Here is a 16,870-nt window from a genome sequence, read left to right on the forward strand (position 1 = left end):
TTAAAGGTGCTCATTCTTTTATGTTTCCTATTTGATATTTTTTTGCATTCATTATCTATAGATTGTTAATGTGGCAGTAATTCTTGTATTGATCTTTATATATTTGGATATGAGAGCACATATCCATTGGAAGGCCCTTGAGATATAACCTTTTTTCTGAATTTTTGTGTTGTAATGTAGAGATAAATATGTTACAATGAGGATAGAAATGATCGAAGAGAGTTAGGTCCTAATATCAATAGGGCATCTTGCATATCACAATTACAAAACATTACCGAAGTACATGTAAGTTTTCTTTAAATAATCTGTTGGAGGTGTTCATTCTTTTGTTGGAGGTGTTCATGATGTTTTTTATATTTTAGGTAACATAGTGCTCATATGTAGACGCAGTAAATGAGGATGTAGTTGTGCACATGAGAGACCTCATAAGGAGTGATATTTGGTTGCACAACATAAAAAAAGTTGAGCAGTAACTAGCTATGGCATATGTTGGTCCGACAATTTTGCTTTGGTCAACAAATACCATGTTGCCCTAGAGTAGTTAGTAAAACAAAACATGGCATAATGAAGGATAAGAAGAATGATTACTCCACTTTGTTTGAATATGAACTGGAAGACTTATACGATGGTGGGGAAGACATCAATAGGGAATCCATGGCCGATGTAAACAAGGATGAATATGGAGATAAGGTCCACAATGAGAAGAAAGTTGGGGTTACAATAAGTACTACTAGGGCGGATGTAGAAAATGTCTGATTAAGGAAAAAAGTTGTCAGGCTGAGTGAGATGCTTAACTCTCAAGGTGCTCTTATCGCTAATTTACAAAATTACATCAAGGAGCTACTAAAGCGATGAATTTTGTAGTATATATCATTAAACTTTATATATTATTGAAATTTATTATTTACATTAATTAAACTTTATATATTATTGAATTTTGTTATGTACATTAATTAATCTTTGTTATGTTACATATAAAATAATAAATGTGTGTGTGTATGAGGTGATGAAGTTGTTCATAAATGAATTGTGTATATAACATTGAATAAAGTTGTTTGACTCTTTTTTTTTATGAGGATGAATTATGTATGTGACATGGAATAAAGTTGTTTGATTTTTATTTTTTATTTGGTATGTGTTGTTTATGTAATAAATGGTTGATTTTTTTAGTTACTTTCAGTTCGCACGTACCTTACGAAATTCATTTCTAGTGCAAAAAGAATAAACAAAATTTCGCATGTACCTTGTGAAATTCCTTCTTAATGTGAAATTTACTTAAAGCCTACTATTCAAGAGAGTAGTAATACACCTAACTTTTCTCGAGTACGGATGAATTGCATGAAATTCAACCATGATTGGGTTAGAATGTCATTTATTGTATGGATGAATGACATCAAAGTGACCCTTAAAGGTAATCCATCAGGAGTACCCTTATCCTGAACTTGCATATGGCTGGCAGGGCAATAAAATCAAATTGAAAACACCCTAGCAAACTACAAAAATACAAAAAAGGGGGTAAGTGAATTATTGTTTCATTATGTAATGAAGTCAACCAACAAAGAAAAATATAAAATAAATAATTGAGAAAGATATGGGATACCAAAATCATTTTTGGATTTCAAATTTCTCATGGTTCAACTAAATTGTACTTGTTCATGACAATTTAATATGTATGGGCTTTACTACATCAAAGAATATTTTAGACGATCATTTTTCAAAGCATGTGGACCTTTTAAAAAAAAATCGCAATTGATTCTCATAAACAAATAAATTACATGTTACATAAACGACGCATATCAAATAAAAAACAAGATTAAACAACTTTATTATCTGTTATATGCACAATTCATTCTCGTAAACAAATCAATCACCTGTTACAAATAGGTAAATACATATAGTAAAAAATCTGCATAGTTATTCACATAAATTTTAAATTTTATGTGCAATTTTTTACATCCATAGTTAATACATAATACCCTACTGATATTCATAGTCTAAAATTTGCATAGTCATCCACATGGTTCTTATTATATATACAACCATCATCAAACAATAACCATGATTACCCAGAGCTCCTACAATCTCTCATCACCATTTGGCACCTCATTATCTGATGTCGTCTCTACATCCTCAAGCGTAAAGGCATCCTCCGACTTAGACACTTCATTAACTTTTATTGTTGCAAACTCAATTCTCTTTTTCTTACACTCATCACAGACGATCTTCCTTTCACATTTATAAATCTTTATCAATCAACACCTAACTACAATTACATTAACTTGGAAAAAGGTTACTCAGTAATGCACAACAAATATCATAAAAAAAATATGATAGGCAACATTGTGTATCTGTGTAAAATTTAATGGTTCATTTAATCTTAAGTATTATTGCATATATAAAAGAACATATATTCTACAATCATACATGTAACATTCATATACCAAGTGAACAAACATGTAAAAAAATAATGACCAGTTTCATTGCTTAATAATATCTTGTACAACAGTAGCCAACCATTCTGCATAAATATCATAATCAATCCATCTTGCAAAAAAATGAACCTACAACACAACATTAAACCGAATGAGTACTTGAAAAAAAAAAACAATATTGAATAGGTGATAACGTTACATATCATATTTATGGTGTTCCTATCAGCATGTTTTGTAGTTCTCATCGAATTATACAACCTTAACTTCTTTGCTTTCATATCTATCTCCCAAATAACCCAGGTATTGTGATGATCTCCTTTCCTATGATGATGTTGAGTTGGCTCGTCACATTTGCAAGAAAAGAAATCAAAACCATCAAATTAGTTTAAGATCAGTAAAACAGAAGGAGAAAAGCACCGATCAAAATAAAAGATCGCCTCGTCAAGAAAAACAAGAGTGAAGAACTCTAGAACTGTGAGAGATAGCTCATACCTGGCCACTGAGGCCCCTCGCTGAAAGTTCCCATCGAATCGTGTCATCGGAGTTGCTGCAACTCGCTGCCGGAATCCACTGACGAAGAGGGAGGATTGGATGACGGAAGACAGGGCAAGAAGGGGGTTGGGGGTGGGGCGGATGCACACAGTAGGACCCCCAAAAACCCCATTTCCCTTGTGAAAATAGAGGGGGGACCTCATTTTTTCAAACTGGATTTCAGACCTGGTTTTAAGACAAACCAGGTTTGCATTAACTCGGTTTTGGTGTCGTTCAACACAATTCAAAAGAGAGTGATGCAATGTCATCCAAATGCAGCCTAAAGTTTTCAAGAACCTGGACTCCCAAATTTTAAAATTTAAACAAAGGATTCCAACTCAGAGGGGTTTTCTAATCCTCCAACAAGAAATACTATAAAGAAATGACTTGGTATTTGGACGCAAAAAAATCACTAGATTCTGGAATTCGAGCATGAGATATGAAGAAAATAAAAAAAAAAATTTATCTAAAAATGGACCTATCTGTATATGTTAAGATCCAATCTCCAAAAGCTTTAGTAGAACATGCGGGGCACTACCAGAGGTGCCAAAAAAGATTGTAAATATGTATTTTGTTTCAAAATAAATTTTAAAAGAAAACAAATAAAGTTTTTGAAATGTTTTTTTGAAGGAGTAGGTCCCCAACTTATAAGTTGATTGGTTTTCATCCCCAATTTGGGAAGGATCTCAGTAGGACTTGAACTCCTTTGTTTGTGATACGAGCTCAGGCAAAAGACAAGGCTCAAACACACAAGCCGACTAGCCTACTTGAAGGATCGACTAAAGGGATGTAGCTTGGGCAGGTCCATGGGATTGGGTGGCCGAAAATTGTTGTAATATCAAGGGTATTTAAGAAATTGTACTTGGATTGAGATGGCAAGGGTAGTTAGAGAGAGCATTTTGGCCATTGGGTTTACAAATACCCTAAGCCCCTTCTCTTGTATCACATTCTAGTGTGTACTCTTTAGCTCTAAGCTTGGATTCTCAATAAGAATAATGGCCTTAGACCTCACTGGCTTGATATTTGCGCTCTAACAACTTGTTAGGTTATCACAACCTCCCAACCATCTCCAAATGTCCCTCAACCACTCCAACCTCTCTCTCTCTCTCTCTCTCTCTCTCTCTCTCTCTCTCTCTCTCTCTCTCTCTCTCTCTCTCTCTCTCTCTCTCTCTTAGTCGGCATAGCCTCCTCTCTCATTCACTATCTTCTTCTCCAATCTAGCCGACCACCCTTCTAATACAAAACAACTTGGCCCTCCTAAATTAATTCACCACCTAGGCTCAAAAGAAATGGTAGAAAACACACAAATATGAAATATGTTAAATAAATTCACTCTAATACAAAACAAATAAAATAAAATAAATAAGTTGAACCTTACCATGGGCTTGTGAAGCCCTCCTAAATTAACGAGAGAATAGAAAATCCGATAGAATCGATGCAAGGCTTGAGTTTTGGAGACCTGCATTCAGCAAGGGAAACCTAATTGGGTTGTCTTAAAAACTAGATTTGGCAAGCAAACTCAGTAGAGTGAGGGCACTTATGCTATGGTCAACGATCACAGTGTCAGAATGTCCTTACTCAAGTTTTAGATGTAGAAATGAGAGAAAAAGGCGCCTATTATATAGATTTGGTTGTAGAAATGAGAGGAATAGGCCCCTAATATATAGTTTTGCAATGGATTAAGCTCTAGGTTTTCTGGGTCTAATGGGATTTTGAGACAAATTATCTGGATTTAACTGCCATGCAACAACTTGGCCATGATAAGACCAAAGGGATGAGATGTCTTATTTTGATTGGCAAATGGAGTTTCTTAGAGGCTAGGTTTTATTGCCACAAAATGATTGTACTGTACAAAAAAATAACACAATTTTTGAAATTTGCCTCATGTCCAAAATTACAAATAGCCAATTTAGTTGAAACTTTTTTAGCTTTTGCATGTGTAAAACTCATGAAGTTCATGCGATATATCGTTCCGCTCGTCAGGTATCACAAACTCTCACTTAAAAGAAGGGTTGTACATTTTTTTTGCGAACATCATGAAGTTCACATAATCATATTTGCAAATATCATGTTAAATCAAAACCTCGAAACTTCGCAAATGCTTGATTAAGTTCACATATATAATATGAAATTCACATAAAAAATATGTGAACCTCCTCTTAAATTGAACCATGTAACCTTGCAAATATCCGATGTGATCCATATATACCTCATGAAGTTCAAAAAAATATTTATGAATTTTCTCATTTATTTATGATTTTCTTCTAAATATGTGAATTTTTATCCACACATTTGCAAATTTTCTCTCAAAATATGAGAATATGTGAATGTCCTCCCAAATATGCTATTTTTCCCAAAAATATGCTATTTTTCCCAAAAATATGTGAATGTCATATTGTATTTTGCTATCTTCTTCCCAAATATGTGCTTTTTAAGAGGTGCTAAAGGCTTAGGGTACTTTTAAAGTGTCTCTAAAGGCCCTTTGTCCTTTTGAAGTATCACTAAAGGCTTTAGTAATGCTTTTGAATGCTAAAGGTGTTAGAAAACCCGCAAGCAAGAAACAACCGAAGAAAAAATAAACAAGAACGATCACAAACCAAACACAACAAAAACAAAGATTTACGTGGAAAAACCTATCCTCAAATCCGAGAGAGAGTAAAAAACCGTAGCCGCCAAGAAAAAAACTTTACTGCTCTTCTGACTGCTACAAGAGAGAAAGAAAAGAAAGAATTTATAAGGCAAAGGCGACAACCCTAAACCTAAACAAGTGGGTCTGATTCATAAGAAACCATGTCTCAAACATAAGCCCCAAAAAAAAAACTTCTGGGGGGCGCCCCCGGACCCCCTTCCTGCGAGGGCAAAAACACTGAATCATGCTCCACAACTCATCAAAAGGCCCATACGCTATTCAAGTTTTAATTTTTTTTCAACAAACTCCTTTTACTAAAAATCGCATAAGAGGCACATATAGGAGACCGTTCGCAAATATGTGAAGACATTCACAAATGTGAAAGCAAGCATGAGGACATTCACAAATGTGTGAGAAAATTCACATAATTTGGAAGAAATTCAGAAATACTAGATAAAATTTGCATATTTGAATATTTGAGAGCGAAGTTCGTATATGGTAAGAAAATTTGCATGTGTGAACGGTGTCATATAAGGTACTTTTATAGCAAAAAAGTTGCCATTTTGGACATCAGCAGATTTTCAAAATTGTAGGGTTTTTTTGAACATTCATCATTTTGTCATATAGTAGGGTAAGTTGAGATGATGAAGAAAATAATTTTAGAAGGCAGATGGGCATGGATCTGCGTTTGTGGAAGGTGACTGGAGTGAAATCCTCCTTACTGCATTGTTTCAAGTAAAAAAGGTTAAGTTTTGTATCCATACCTAAATGTCCAAATTGACTAAAATTTGTTTTATTTAAAAGCTCAGATATTTTAGAACATTTGAACTGTAGGATAATGTAAAAATAAAGAAGAAGAAGAATTCTCCTTTTATTTGCGCTCCCCTCTATCGTTAGGGCACGAAGAAGAAGACTCCCATGTTTTGATGATATCCAATAACCTAAGGTGGTGTAGATTGATGTATGCTGCATGTGATGCTCATGGGTAGCTTTCTTCTGCATTAATCTTTTCACAAATGCTAACTGTTGATAGAGTGTTGTCCAGGGACCTCTGCTGGCCATGTGTTTAGTTCTCTTTTTGTTGTGTTCATGTAATAATCTCTCATGGAAACAAACCACCAGATTAGCTATCGTCTCTTGGGTGATCATTTGTAATTTCTGTTTTTATTTATTTTAATAGAATCACTAGGTAAACCCCCAACGTCTAAAAAAATTATGTCTCAAACTCACAATTAAAATTCAATTTTGAACTCAAACTTAAATTTTGAAATTCAATGTTAACTAAAACCTAAAATTTCAAATCAAATTAGAATTTCAAATTTAAGGTGAAATATAAAATTAAATTAAACATGTGAATTCAAATTTGTTTTCAAAGTAAAATTTAAAGTCCAAATCAATGTTGAATTATGAACAAGAATTTGACTTCAAAGTTGGATTTCATTTTTGAATTCTAGGTGGATCTCAAAATTCAAACTTTCTCAAATTTCAATTCAATCTCAAAGTTGATTCAAATTTTAATTTGAATTCAAAATTATGATTCAAACACTATTCCAAATCTTAAATTCAAATTCAATTTTGAATTCAAACTTAAATATTGAAATTCAGATTTAATGTGAACTAAAACTTAAACTTTCAAATAAAAATAGAATTTTAGTTCAATGCATCGTTTTAGAAATGTATCTTTAAAGAAAATTACATGGGTATTTTGATCTACTCCTCACTCCGATGCAACGATGCAATTTTGGTCTTAGGCCCCAATTTCGTTTCATCAAGGGGTTGATTAAATCGGAGTTGAGAAGATTCCTCCAATACATAACGAATCCCACAATGGTGGTTGAATGGTATTAATTGTTGAATGCCACAAGGGTATCCTCTGTCCGCAAGAACTCCGAACGAAAACGAAAAAATAAGAACATGAAAAAAATGAACCGTTTAGTCATCAGATAGGAGCGAAAGACGTTAACTGCAATCACAACCTTCAATGAGGTCATCATTTGAAGTATACCATTAGTTCATCACATGACTAAACGAAATCATATTTTAAAAAAATAAGAAAATGGCATGAAATTTTAAAATTAAAGCAACTAAGAAAATCTAAAAACGAAAGAGCGAAGGATTCTCAGAAGGAAGGCAGTAGGATTAAATCGGTCATGAGATTTCAGGCTTTGAATATGATCCCTTTCTTTCATCATAGAATCCGCCAAAACCTCTTTTCTTTACCTTTAGTAACCTGAAGAAACAGTAAAAATAATGTACAACAGAGAGAGAGAGAGAGAGCAGTATTTTGAGGCCTCAGAGAGAAGATTAGGAGACCACATATGCGCATTCAGACATATGCTTGTCATTTTAGATATCAATCATCGGCCATCAGATTCATGCCCAAAAGACGAAGATTACGCTCAGAGCAACAGAGAGAGAGAAAGAGAGAGAGGACTCAGAATATGGGTGGTGATATATCAGAGTGGTCGGCAAGGCGCGATCGCCATTACGACGAACGAGACCTTTCACTGATTCATCATCGTCCAATCCCCCGGAAACCGGAAACGAGAGAGAGAGAGAGAGAGAGAGAGAGACGAGGGAGGCCCTCCATGGCTTCAGCTAATAATCTTATATAGAGTGAGGCGGAGAGGCACCGAGAGGAATTAGGGTTTTGCTTTTCTCCAAAGTGGGCCCCATCACGTAGTGGATGCTGGACCTGACCCGACCCGACCCGACCCGAAGATGACCATAATAATAACCCAAGATCTTAAACACACAGGCGTGTTATTCAAAGGTGACCCAGAGACCGTAAGGCTCAACATGGACCTCAAAAGCAACCGTGAAAACGAGTGGCAGGCAGGACTAAGGCGGTCCATGCGATACGAGAAGTGCACCAACTTCTCTCTCTCTTTTTTCCATGTGTACGGAAAACCCTTCCATAAAGGGTGTAAACCCGCGTGCACCCAAGGGTGGAGCGGCCTGCAAAAATCACCCAAGGCGGCAGTGGCAGAGCCAGGGGTGGGCATGGGTGAGCGGCCGCCCACCCTAAAATTTGAAATCGAGTCGACTCATGACTCGGGAAACCGAGTCGATCGGGACCCGGGATCTCGATGAGTCTAGAGCCTGCCAAAAGGGACGAGGGGTAAAACCCTCGCCAATTTTCTAAAGTTCTGCCCCTTCGTTCTGGAGTTCCCCTTCTGTCACAGGCAAGGTGGCAACCCCATTCGCCGGGAACCCCTGTGCTCTGCAATGCCGCCGGCCTCCCTTCGGTGAACCCGCGGTGGTGGTGCCCCCCTCCGAGCTTCTCCCTCTCTGCTGCAATCTTCGGCGACGTGAGGCACCAGTGTCGCAGTCAGTCGGACCTTCGCCAATCTCCGGCGACCATCGCTAGCAGCCGGCCGTCGCATTGTCTCAGGTAACCTCCCTACTCCCTACCCCCTCTCTCTTGCTTTTCTTGTTGATCGGCAAACACGATAACCCTGTTTGCAGTTTCTGAGAAACCGAAGCCTTCGGTTTCTCAGAAACCACAAAGCATCAGACGACCCATGTCGCCGACCAAAAGACCTGTCGGCGACGACTGCCAACACGATGCCCAGCCATGCCCATTGCCCACCCCAGGCTCCGCCACTGCGGCTGCGCCCAGCGATCGATGGACGTCGGCGGGTCGGATTCCGACGGTCAGGAGTTCAGGAGCGCGAGGGAGATGTGGAGCGAGGAGATCGGAGAGAACAACCCCACCAGGAAGAGGGATTGGTACAACAAGGGCGTCTCTTACTGGGAGGTGAGATCCAGTGGCGGAGCCAGGGGTGGACATGGGTGGGCGGCTGCCCACCCTAAAATTTGAAACTGAGTCGACTTATGACTCGGGAAACTGAGTCGAATCGGGACTCGTGAAACCGAGTCGACCCAGACTCGGGCTCTCGATGAGTCTAGAGCCTGCCAAAAGGGGCGAGGGGTAAAACCCTCGCAAGTTTTCTAAAGCTCTGGCCCTCTGTTCCGGTGTTCCCTTTCTATCACAGGCAAGGCGGCAACCCCATTCGTCGGCAACCCCATTCGCCGGCAACCCCTATGCTCTGTAGTGTCGCCGACCTCCCTTCGGTGAACCCGCGGTGGCGGTGCCCCCCTCCGAGCTTCTCCCTCTCTGCTGCAATCTCCAGCGACGCGAGGCACCGGTGTCGCAGTTAGTCGGACCTTCGCCAATCTCCGGCGACCATCGCTAGCAGCCGGCCGTCGCAATGTCTCAGGTAACCTCCCTAGTCCCTACCCCCTCTCTCTTGCTTTTCTTGTCGATCGGCAAACACGATAACCCTGTTTGCAGTTTCTGAGAAACCGAAGCCTTTGGTTTCTCAGAAACCACAAAGCATCAGACGACCCATGTCGCCGACCAAAAGACCTGCCGGCGACGACTGCCAACACGATGCCCAGCCATGCCCATTGCCCACCCCAGGCTCCGCCACTGCGGCTGCGCCCAGCGATCGATGGACGTCGGTGGGTCGGATTCCGACGGTCAGGAGTTCAGGAGCGCGAGGGAGATGTGGAGCGAGGAGATCGGAGAGAACAACCCCACCAGGAAGAGGGATTGGTACAACAAGGGCGTCTCTTACTGGGAGGTGAGATCTCCAGCGGTTCCTCGTCGAGAGAATGGGTTTCTAGTTTTTTTTACTTCTAATCCGAACTGGGATATGCTCCTAATTTGTTGGAATGTATTGAATCCATTGGGGGAAGGGGAACATGACCCGAACAGAAGAATTCAACATAGTCTGATGCCTTGTAAACCATTACAAGGGACTCATAGATCTACTAAAAACTCATCAGCCTTTGCTTTGCCAGTGCACTAGCTAGGGTTGTCACCAATAAGGTTATATCTTCTAATATTAATTAATAAAATGGCTTGACCTTAAATAGTCTGGAAATGCTTAATTGTGTCATGCTGGTTTTGCCTATAGTTAGTAGAACAAGTGGGTGGGAAAAGCAAGTATTTAAGAAGTACCTTAAAGCACGAAGGGTGATGCATTTACTAAGCATAAGGAGAAGTGATAGAAACGAGTGAAAGTGAGTAGGAAGTATGCTTTTGTTTAAATGTGTCTTTTAAGCATTTTGCCAGAAAAATACCTATCATATATGTATGTTCTGTAATAAAAACATAAATTTTGAAATAGAAAACTACAATTCTCCTAACACTGAAAGTCAATTTCTAACGTCAAGGAAATTTCATCACATGAGTACCAACAAAATTTTCTGTTCTCTGGAAGTGAGTGTCTCATAAATTTTTGGAAGCATTTTATATGTTAGTTATTAAGCATTTTTTATATCATAAGCAAATGATGGCTTTCTTATTTCTTCTCTGCTTTGCATTATGGAAAAAATATTGTAGAATGCTTACGACAATCCATGGCCAGAGTAGGACTGGATATGCGTATTGCTGAACTGGTATGATTGGGCGTTGTTGTTTGTGGCTTTACTTTTTGTATGTTTGTGTGACTTCTGCCAGAAATGCTTTTTAGATATAATGAAATGTCATGTCTTGCTATGTTGTCAAATTAGGACAAATATGACATGCATGTTAAGCTCATTGTTTTTCCTTTTTGTTGGTATGATTCATCAAACCTTTATATCTAACTTTTGGTAGATGATTTAGGGTCAAAAGTTTGCCTGGCCTTGGGATGTTCTAGGATCTTAACAACAGAATATTGGGTTAAATATATAAATCCTTGGTTTGGACCATATGACATCTTGTTTCTTCTTTGTGTTTTATGACTAATTTGATGTTCATAATTTCCAAAAAAAGGCCTCCATGTTTGGTTGGTGATACCAGGTCTACCACTAGAAACAACTAAGACTGGTTAAAAAGAATCCAATATTTTGCAGAGATCTCATATCTATCACGGAAAATAGCCAGTAGTATTCAGAGAAAAGTCTTTTAATTAAGTAAACAAGTATTGGCTAGCAAGCTTATGTACCTAATATTTCATTATTTTGTTTCTCCAGTTTTAGGCTCAACCTTATTTACTTTAATGAAAAGAAGTTACTAAAAGTTAAGAATTTGATTGAGTTCTGTTGTAGGCTATGTCACATGGGTACTCCATTTTGCTGCTATTTCATATCCCTTTATATACAAGTCATATTGGAAACTTCATAAAAATGATTGTATTCTTGTATCTGCAGTCGTATCCATGTGACATAGGTTGTAGGCATTCTGACAGCTTGTTATGAAAGAAGGTTAAACCTATTTGTCTTGATTTCAATGGCCAATTTTATGTGTTATGAGTTGGCTAAATGAATTATCATTCATCAAGAACTTGATTTTTTAGACTGACACTGGACTTTGCTTCCACTGCCTCCTCTGATTGCCAATAGGGGGCTTCGCCCCCTGCCTTGTTCTTGTTCTTGTTGTCATTTCATTTTACTCGATCTTTTTTTGCAATGAGATTTGGATTATATAACATTGTCATATTTTTTTTTCGTTGTGTAGGAATGAATAAGTTTATAACGAAAAGGTCAATCTTTGATAAATCTTATGTAACTCGAGAAGGAGAACCAAGTCAGAAAATATGCAAAACAGAAAATAATGAATCAGAGTTACCTGCAGACCCTGCACTTCGTCCTTCTATTTCTAGTTATCATCCTAATATCCAAGATAATGTTCGTAGAGCATATATGATCTGAGGTCCTTGTCAACCTCGAGATTGTATGTTTCAACTAAACCATAAAAAACGAAGGTTCATTCCAACTTGGTATAATGAGCATAAGGATTGGTTGGAGTATAGTACAAGTAAGCATAAAGCATATTGTTTGCAGTGTTATCTTTTCAGGCCAAAAAGCACAGAGAAGATTAGTGTAGAGGCATTTGTATCTGAAGGATTTGATAACTGGAAAGACAAGAAGAGGTTTGATAAATATGTTGAAAGCTCTGGCAGTTTTCACAATTCAACACGAATGAAGTATCAAAATTTGATGCAACAAAAACAACATATTGATTTTATACTTTATCAACAAAGTGTTCGACAAAAAGATGAATATAGACTTCACATTTGGGCAACTGTTAATGCAATCAGATACTTGTTAAGTCAAGGATTGACATTTCGAGGGCATGATGAAGCTGAAGAATCTCTTAATAGAGGAAATTTTATTGAGTTGTTGAAAATATTTGCAAAGATCAATGATGACATAAATAAAGTTGTATTGAAAAGTGCTCCAGAAAATAACAAATTGATATATCCTGATATACAAAAGGATAATGTCAAAGTTGCTTCTATACAAACCACAAATGCTATTATCATGGAACTTGGAGATACTTTTTTTTCTATTTTACTTGATAATTCTCGTGATGTATCAACTAAAGAACAAATGACTATTGTTTTACGGTTTGTTAATGAAAAAGGTCGAGTGGTTGAGCGATTTCTTACTCTTGTGCATGTTCTTGAAACAAGTTCTCTGTAACTCAAACAAGCAGTTGAAGAAGCATTCTGTAAGAATAAATTAAGCATATCAAGTTTGCATGGACAGGGTTATGATGGAGCAAGTAATATGAGAGGGGAGTTTAATGGATTGAAAAGTCTTATATTACATGAAAATGCATCTGCATATTATATTCATTGTTTTGCACATCAACTTCAATTGGCATTAGTTGGTGTTGCTAAAAAAAAATCATTGCTTGATGTGTTTTTCAATATATTAGGCAGGTTGTCAACTTTTTTCTCCACTTCATGCAAGAGATCTGAGCTTATTCGAGAAGCGGAATTTATGCGAATTGCTGAAGCACTTGCATTGGGTGAACTTGAAACAGGATAATGATTAAATCAAGAAATAAGTTCCAAACGACCTGGTGATACTCGGTGGGGTTCTCATTACGATGCTTTGGTTAATTTACTCAGTATGCATTCTTCTGTTATTCAAGTGTTAGATTTTATTGCAGAAGATACATATTCAGGAAAAAATTCAGATGCAATTATTTTATATCATCAGTTGCAAGATTTTGAATTTGTGTTTTGCTTACATTTGATGTGTAAAGTTTTGGAAATAATTGATGATCTTTCACAAGCACTTCAGTGAAAAGATCAAGACATTGTGAATGCTATGAGTTTAATCACTATATCAAAACAGTGCCTTCAAGGTCTGAGAGACAATGGATGAGACTCTCTCATAAACAAAGTGTTCATATTTTGTAAGAGATTTGATATTCTAATTCCTGATCTAGGGGACTCATATACACCTCAAGGACGACCAAGACGTAAGGTTGAAAAGATCACCACATTGCATCATTATTGTATTGATGTGTTGTATGTTATTATTGATTTGCAACTTCAAGAGTTGAATGATCGTTTCATCGAAGCAAATACAGAGCTCCTCCTTTCAATGGCATGCTTGAGTCCAAAGAATTCTTTTTCTGTTTTTGATAAAGATAAGTTGATTCGTCTTGCTGAGCTTTACCCTAAGGACTTTTCTAAAGTAAACATAATTAGACTGGAAAATCAATTGGATATATATATTGCAGACATACGAAACAGTGATCAGTTTTCAAATTTAAAATCTTTAGCAGAGCTAGCAGAGATGATGGTAGCAACTCAAAAGCACATTGTATTTTCTTATGTGTATCTATTGATTAAGTTGGCACTAACTTTGCCAGTTGCAACATCAAGTGTTGAAAGAGCATTTTCAGCTATGAACAATATCAAAAGTCGTCTACGTAATAAAATGGGAGATGAATGGATCAATGATGCTTTGATTACTTACATAGAGAAGGAGACATTTGATACCATCAATGATGATGCAATTATGAATTGCTTTCAAAATATGAAAAATAGAAGATGTCAATTGTAAAATTTTCATGAATTTAGTTGTTTGTATTTTTTAAGTGAACAATTTTTATTTTAGTTTAAAAGTACAATTTAAGGTTTTATCTTATTATGTTCATAAATTTAGTTGTTTGTGTTTGTAACAATTGTTATTTTAATTCAAAGGCTTATTTAAGTTTTATCTCTCCACGAATGATTGTTCCTCCAACGAAAATTTTTTGGCTCTGCCACTGGTCCGAATAAATGGATCGTCCTTCAAGACCATAGCATTGTCTCTGAGACCCGAAGTCTGCGCACCCAAGGAAAAACTTCTGGCTCCGCCACTGCAAGGCGGTATGGGTTAGGGTGGACGTTGCCCTTCCACAGCCCGGCCCATCCACCCCCCCCCCCCCCCCCACCACCACCACCCTCACACACCCCCACCACCCTCTCTCTCTCTCTCTCTCTCTCTCTCTCTCTCTCTCTCTCTCAGGCTCTCACTTGCAGTCTCGTTTTCCTCTCCCTAAGAAAGAAAAACCATTTTGTTAACTTTTTTTTGTTCTGTTTTTTCTTTGTTTGGTCATTCTCGTGGATAAGTTGGAGGGTCATAAGTCCACTTAAGTGGGTGTGTAACGTTCTGAAATTTCAACTCAAAAATATGCGATTTTTTTTAAAGCATTAATTTCAATAGCTAATGATGCAATGAGTTTATCAATAGCTATGCTTTAACTCTATCAAGTACTAGACGACCTACTTGAGCACAAATGTGAGCATGTTTTAGCTTCCTAGTATCAAATTTTGTTCAAAACCATCAAAGATAAACCAATTTGATTACATTACATACAAGAAATTCTTTAATAAACAACAGAAATATCGTTTTACTTTTGGGTAAAATCTTAAGTGAGCTACATGTATTCAAACACATCATTATTCATCAATTCAAAGTATTTATCAATTAAATAAATGTTGATATAATCAATTACTCAAAAGAAAGTATCTGATATTCAAATTGTTTGTTCACATGGCACTCGACAGTGTCTTCCGCTCCAACACTCATTAAGTGCATTTGTATAAAATGCAAGGGTCAAACTACGATGAGTCCAAGTAGAAAACAATGTAACTAAACATGTTTTTTGAAATGTGTCTTTTTTTAGTTAAAAGTTGGGTGATTCAGATCGATTCACCTCCAAATCGCTATTGCTTGATTCACCTAAATCGTTTGGAAAATGATTTTGGGTTCGAGACCATATTGACAACATATTTTTTTAAAGCAAGCCAGAGCTAGGCAAACCCCATAAGGGGTTTTGAACCTGCAACTTCCCACCACAAGGAGACACACTGACAACCCCTACCAACCACGCGGAGACACCACTGGTCCATATTGACAACTTAACACATGTTAGCAAGCAGTATTGGAAAAATTGGTTGTTCTTAACAAAATATAAGAAAAGTACATGTATCTACAACATTCCAAAATAGTATGAAAACACAAGAATTCAAGCACCTATATTTTTTAACATAAATCTCAAGATCTTTGCATTTTTGTTTGTCTGTTTACTTGTTTGTATTTTTCTTTTTCTTTTTGCATGGTGGTGTCAATTGGGCATTATGCATATGCGAAACTAAATGCACATAAAGTCAAATATCATTTTGAATAATTATACTGCACAAATAAATCATAGGGTCAACTAAACAAGCATAACAATATTTTTATGCAACATGCCACAAAACAAGAACAATATCATGATTATGCATCTGACTTATTAGGGCATATTTTTACAAATAAATATGATCAAATTTAAGGCTTTATGTTTATCTTTATTACCTTTTCTACAAATACTCGTAGTACAATTGTTGTCTTAGAGGAGACCACTTGGGTGTTTATTTGGCCAGGTATTTTAATTTTCTTGAGTGACTTACTATGACCGATCAATGGAGGAGGTCTGTGATCGAGAGAAAACTCACCAATGGTTGAGTATAATGCTCCCATAATTTTAACCTTAATTATTTTTTCAATATTAAAATTTGAAGACCAATTTTTTTTACAAGTATAAGTAAATCAGATCTTACAGTGCGAAAACGATTTTAAAAAATAGTTAAGACTTTGGGCAAGATTACACTAAAGATAACAATCAAATCAAAATATACCGGATATACACGTTTCAAACCACATAGAATATAAGACTGAAATATGAAGAGTTTTAATTTTATTTCAAATCAGAGTATAAAAATGATAGTTCAGTCTCTGCATGATCAAGTACTTAAAACAAAAAGATCATGCCTACCAAGATCGTAAGGTAAGAGTGAACCCTCGAGTATGCAACTTGACCAGTCCTTCGCTTCAGCTACTCATCATACTTTACCTGCATTACATGTTTTCCATAAAACAAGGTCATAATTGTTAAAGTTTGGTAGGGCAACCCAAACTTAAACTTGAAGAAAACATATCAAGCATTCAAAGGTAAAGACATGATGTATTATTGATCAAATATAAAGTGATAGATAGGGAAACAATGTCCCGTAAG

General features: G+C 36.9%; 3 non-coding genes across 3 annotated transcripts; all 3 read right to left on the minus strand.

The window, feature by feature from the left end:
- Positions 1-7,523: 7,523 nt before the first annotated feature.
- LOC149814809 (small nucleolar RNA snR60/Z15/Z230/Z193/J17) lies at positions 7,524-7,620 on the minus strand. Its single transcript, XR_016428145.1, has one exon. It is a non-coding gene; the product is annotated as a small nucleolar RNA snR60/Z15/Z230/Z193/J17 (small nucleolar RNA).
- An 87-nt stretch (positions 7,621-7,707) lies between these two features.
- On the minus strand, positions 7,708-7,789 carry LOC149814810 (small nucleolar RNA U83). The gene has a single exon (XR_016428170.1). It is a non-coding gene; the product is annotated as a small nucleolar RNA U83 (small nucleolar RNA).
- A 233-nt stretch (positions 7,790-8,022) lies between these two features.
- Positions 8,023-8,116, minus strand: LOC149814811 (small nucleolar RNA Z43). Its single transcript, XR_016428144.1, has one exon. It is a non-coding gene; the product is annotated as a small nucleolar RNA Z43 (small nucleolar RNA).
- Positions 8,117-16,870: the final 8,754 nt, after the last annotated feature.

This window comes from Nuphar pumila, chromosome 15, assembly GCF_984573655.1.
Source record: "Nuphar pumila chromosome 15, dmNupPumi1.hap1.1, whole genome shotgun sequence".
NCBI lineage: Eukaryota > Viridiplantae > Streptophyta > Magnoliopsida > Nymphaeales > Nymphaeaceae > Nuphar > Nuphar pumila.